Source organism: Pseudochaenichthys georgianus, chromosome 21, assembly GCF_902827115.2.
Source record: "Pseudochaenichthys georgianus chromosome 21, fPseGeo1.2, whole genome shotgun sequence".
In the NCBI taxonomy this organism is placed as follows: Eukaryota; Metazoa; Chordata; class Actinopteri; order Perciformes; family Channichthyidae; genus Pseudochaenichthys; species Pseudochaenichthys georgianus.
The window spans coordinates 22,672,562-22,678,561 of record NC_047523.1 but is presented as its reverse complement, the minus strand read 5'-3'; positions in this window follow the sequence as shown (position 1 = coordinate 22,678,561).

Genomic DNA, 6,000 nt, shown 5'->3' with positions numbered 1-6,000 from the left:
GAATTCAAAAGGACTTAGGAGAAGAGACTGCGGTACTTTAGAGAATCCGAATGCACTTTCACTATCCGACGTGTTTATGATGCGCCAGCGGACGTCATGAATGTGTGTCTGCTGCTGTGGGGGAACTATGGAAACTACAGTTTTCTATACAGTGGACTACAACATGGATGTTTAATAAGAACGAGGGACTACCGTAAACTCATCTAGAGACTCTGCACCGTGCTCTGATGCTGTTGTTTTATGAACGTGGACAACAGAGAACCATATTCTTCATGACCAAAGTTGGAATTGAAATAAAAAAGGAAAGTGAAACTTATGTTCATCGTCACCCTCTCCCTCCGGTCCACATTAATACAAATGATCCCAATACGTATGATTGTATGAACTATGAAAAGATCTTAAAATCAATACAGATGTATTTATTATAAACGTTAGTCCTTACCATCTATCACTGTGTATATCACCATTCAAACATCTTTTAAAAGTTGAACAAACTCCACACAGCTCAGTAAAGACTGTGAGATGTTGACTTTATTTGATAATTTCAGTAAAAACTAACGTTCATATTCCTCTTTTTGAGTATAATACTGATGAACGTTCAAAACAAAGCACTTTGGCAACTTACCACATACGTTTTAAAATGCTTAATAAGCACCGTAACTTTCTTGATATCATTTCTCGTTCATAATCGTTTGTTTCCGTGAACGGCCGACTGTTGAGTGACGGCAAATGCTGCGGCTGCAATGCATTGTGGGGCAGCATTTTCTCCTCTCCTTTCGGCAAGGGAGGTCCAGTGGTTCCTAAGCTAAAGGATGTTATAAAGGAAGTTTGAAACCTCCTTTCCTTTCATTTAGAGAATTGGAACGGCACTTATCATGGCTGCCACTAAGGGACTTCCGGGTCATTTCACTCCATTAGGAAGGTTCCTAAGCTAAATGGACTATTGGAACGCAACCCTTGAATGAAAAACAAAAAGCCGAAAGTCCTAGACAATTCCAAAATAAAACATAAAATAAACAGATCCTAACATAATCCCCCCCTCAAGGGACGGAGCTTGTGCCGGCGGAACCCCCAACAGGACAGGACACGGTGCCGGCAGGAAATCCGGCAGAGCAGGTGCCGGCTGGACCCCCAACGAAACAGGTGTTGGCGGGACCCCCAACAGGTCAGGGCACAGAGTTGGCAGGATTCCCAACGGAACCCCCAACGGAACAGGACATGGGGTTGGCAGGACTCTCAGCGGAACCCCCAACGACACAGGACATGGAGCCCGCAGGACCCCCGACGAAACAGGTGTCGGCTGGACCTCCAACGGCACAGGACATAGGGCCGGCAGGACCCCCGGCAGAACAGTAATCGGCGGGGCCTCCAACGGCACAGGACATAGGGTTGGCAGGACCCCCGGCAGAAGAGTAGTCGGCGGGGCCTCCAACGGCACAGGACATAGGGTTGGCAGGACCCCGGCAGAAGAGTAGTCGGCGGGACCTCCAATGGCACAGGACATAGGGTTGGCAGGACCCCGGCTGAAGAGTAGTCGGCGGGACCTCCAATGGCACAGGACATAGGGTTTGCAGGACCACCGGCAGAAGAGTAGTCGGCGGGACCTCCAACGGCACAGGACATAGGGTTTGCAGGACCCCCGGCAGAAGAGTAGTTGGCAGAACCTCCTACGGCACAGGACATAGGGTTGGCAGGACTCCCGGAAGAAGAGTAGTCGGCGGGACCCCCAACAGGACAGGACATAGGGTTGGCAGGACCCCCGGCAGAAGAGTAGTCGGCGGGACCCCCAACGGGACAGGACACGGAGTTGGCAGGACCCCCAGCGGAACCTCCAACGGCACAGGACATAGGGTTGGCAGGACCCCCAGCGGAACCTCTAACGGACCAGGACATAGGGTAGGGACTTGAGGGGACTCGAGAGGGAACTCGAGAGAGCACTCGAGAGGAGACTTGAGAGGTGACTTGAGAGGAAACTCGAGAGGGGGCTCGAGAGGGGGCTCGACAGGGGACTCGAGAAGGGACTAGAGAAGGGACTTGAGAAGGGACTTGAGAAGGGAATTGAGAAGGGACTTGAGAAGGGAATTGAGTAGGGACTAGAGAAGGGAATTGAGTAGGGACTGGAGAAGGGAATTGAGTAGGGACTGGAGAAGGGACTGGAGAAGGGAATTGAGTAGGGACTGGAGAAGGGAATTGAGTAGGGACTGGAGAAGGGAATTGAGAAGGGACTTGAGAAGGGAATTGAGTAGGGACTAGAGAAGGGAATTGAGTAGGGACTGGAGAAGGGACTGGAGAAGGGACTAGAGGAGGGACTAGAGGAGGGACTAGAGGAGGGAATTGAGTAGGGATTTGAGGAGGGACCATGGCCCGAACTATGTCTTCTGGGGCTGGGACCATGGCTGCTGGGGCCGGTACCGGAGCCGGAACCATGGCTGCTGGGGCTAGGACCGGAGCCGGAACCATGGCTACCGGGGCTGGAATCCTGGCCTTGCGTTTCCTTCCATGCTGCCTTGAAGCCTTGTAGAGGCTCAGAGGTCCTCCAATGGCCAGACGAGACCCAGCTAAAGGGTCCTTGAAAGGAGCCTTGTTGGGAACTGTGGCCGGCAGGGGGCTAGCATGCCAGGGGCTAGCAGGCCGGGAAACAGGTTTGACCTCAAAGCTACCAAAAAAGTCCTCCACCCACTCGGGTAGTAACTCCCTTAACCAGGGCCTTGAGGTTACTTCTTGGCGTGCCGTTGAGATAATAGACTGCCTCTCTTCACTACTGAAGGCATATTGACAGTCGTTTTTAAAGCACATCAAATTGTACGTCACCTCGTACAGGCTGTCTGCTGGGTCCATCTTTGGTGGGTTCCTTCTGTTACAGTTGAGCAGCGCAGGGAGGACCCAAGTGCAGACAGACGATTGTTTAACACTAGAACCGCCAGAGGTCGCTGTATACCTATATCCGCCAACGGGTAAAGTTTACCCGCTATTGATTTCCAAGGTACAATGTACCATACAGAACGGTGAGTTTTGATCGCACAGGGATGACATGTATACCAATATAATCTGTGGACTCTCAGATTTTCATATTATGTGACCCGCTCTATCAAAATCAGTCGGAAGTCGCAACGGCTCATTTCAGAATAAACGTGGATTTACGTAAACAACTATTTTTTTCAGGGTTCAGGTGTTTTGTTTGATTTTAAACAAACAAAGTCTTGGCTTTCAGAATATGAAACTTTTATTTCCAAAATCACACGATAAATACATTTTTGAAGCTTGTAAAGGGACGAAGACAGGCACCTCTCACTCGCAATCTGATCTTCCAGCAGCGCCGCAGCGTCGCCCCCCCCCCCCCTCCCTCCGGCTGAAATTATGAACGTAAGAGTAAAGTAATCATAGATAACACGGCAGGGTCCGTTACTACGGAGCCCCTAAAGGGACATGAAAAAAAAAAAAAAAAACAGAGGGAGAAAAAAAAAAGTCAGGATAACGGGTTAGTATCTCGTGCGCACGAGAAACGAATCCGTTATCCTGACTTTATTTTTTTTTGAGAAAGTTACCGATGCACCAAGGAGGAAGTGGAACACGAGACAACCATGTCATTGCAGACTGTTATGTTTACGTGGGGAAATGACAGTGCATACATTATTTGAGATATATATCGTACTTAGATTTCACTTTAAGGACATTTCGGCCAGGGGTGTGTGGTCACTCCAGGAGGCAGCGGGATGTGTAACTCAGAGAAGAGCAGCACCAGCGCTCAAAGAGCTTTTACGCACCGCCTACACTGTGTTTACCTTCATTGAACAGCTATGGGCGGACTGGGACTAAAAATCAGCCCGGTACTCGCACCCAGCCCAGCCCACGTAAAAAATAAAGTCAGGATAACGGATGCGTTTCTCGTGCGCACGAGAAACGAATCCGTTATCCTGACTTTATTTTTTTTTTTGTCTCTCTCTCTTTTTTTTTTTTTCCATGTCCCTTTAGGGGCTCCGTACGTTACAGTTTGTTTTCATCTGATTTAAATTAAACAAAGTCTTGGCTTTCAGAATATTAACCTTGTTTCGGCAAATTCAGATGATAAATATAACTTTGAAGCTTCGGCATAATTACAAGCGGAGAGCGGAGTAACTTGACAGCAGGCAGCAGCAGGCACAACAACAGCCGGTGTTTCTCGTGAGGGTTTTCTCTGGGAAACAAACACAATACACACAAACGCAAAAATACACAAACACACACGCGTATACACGTACACAGACACTCGCGAGCTTCCCCTCCAAATGAAAATATCTTCCCTCCGTAGTATTTTGATCATTTTGATCGCAAAATCAATAGCGCGAGGAGCGCTGCATTTCTATGAGGTAAATATTACCCGCTGGCGGAAATAGGTATAAATATCCATTTTTTTGGCGATTTTTTCAATCTGACTTCATATTGACCATTTTTAACAACACAGGGTGTTACATAACACACTTTCAGGAAAAGTCACGGACTGGGAGACTTTAATATTTTATTGAAAAAAAGTTACATACAATAAAAAAACAGCTGCGGGTAAAATTTACCCGTTGGCGGTTCTAGTGTTAACAGCAAAAAACCTTTATTCAAGGCAACAGGATCAACAAAAAACCAGACAGGAACTCTATCTCCCTCTAAGCACAAAAAGGAACCCACAAAACCCCAACAGAAAACAAGAACTTAAATACACACATAGCCAGTCAAGACACAGCTGGGGGGGGGAGGGAAAACACAAAGACACAGGTGAACAGAATCAGGTAATCACACAGGAGAGAAAACACAGACAGGAAACAAATACACACATGACAGACAGGGGGTGAACATCCTTGAATGACAAACAGGAAGCCGACAGTCGTAGACAATTCCAAAATAGAACATAAAATAAACGGATCCCAGACGTCCCTAAAAAGTCAAAAAGTTCAAGAAGGGCGGATGGAGGGGGTCCGGAGGAGGGATCTTGGCGGGCAGCACGGGGCACGGCAGAGGTCGAGAAGGGGGACTCGGGGGGACGGCCCGGGGGCAAAGCAGACAATTCCAAAATAAAACATAAAATAATTGGATCCTAACCAAATTAACCTTCTATCAGGCTCTGCAGCTTGTTTACATGGCTAAGAAAGCCCAGTTGAGAAAAGGAACAACTCTTAAAAGACATCATCATGTGGACATGGATGGAAGGACTTTCAAGCACAATTAATCAGTACAGTTTTCAAATAGAAACATTACTATGGAAACCCCTATCAATACATAGGTTTGGCAACATAGGCACTCATGCATTAATGCGACATATAAGTAAAAACAGAAGACACTCTGCCTCATCTGACTAGGAATGTCAATGAAGGACGTGATAACTTTGTGTCTGCAACAACAGTCTGCTCACAATTACATAGAGAAGACTATTTAGGACTATGTAAGGTTAAACTAATTGCTGTCGCTGACATTTCAGACTCTCTGCCACAAATATACTGCCTGCCCCAGCTTCCAGGTTAGGAGACGGTTGTGTATAAAAAAAATAATGTTGACTGTCTGTAAAAAAAATGAAAAGCAGTCCAAGTCTGGTATTTGGGTGACACATCCATTCATCTCAACCTCCTGCCTGCATGGACTTTGTGAATAGAATGATGAAACACAGCGATGAAAGGCACAGGGAACGCCTTGTACCCTAAAGTCCCAAATCCCAGAACAAGGACTCCCTCACAGATCCAGAACTCTGTTGCCAGTAAAAAGCTTGTGTCCACTGGTTCACTTCCTGTCGGCAGATCACACAACAAACACTGCAACAAAAGATAAACTATAATATATGTTGACAAAACTAAAGTATTACCCCAGAATTACCTTGAAACCAAACCCAGATGTATTTGTTCTCTTTTATACGTTTTTATCCATGTGCTCCCAAAACAACATGTTTACTTACTCTAGCTGGGTAATATTTCCAAAAAATCCAAATGAAATCCTGTGAAACTATGTGTATATATATATATATATATATAAACATGCTAGTTC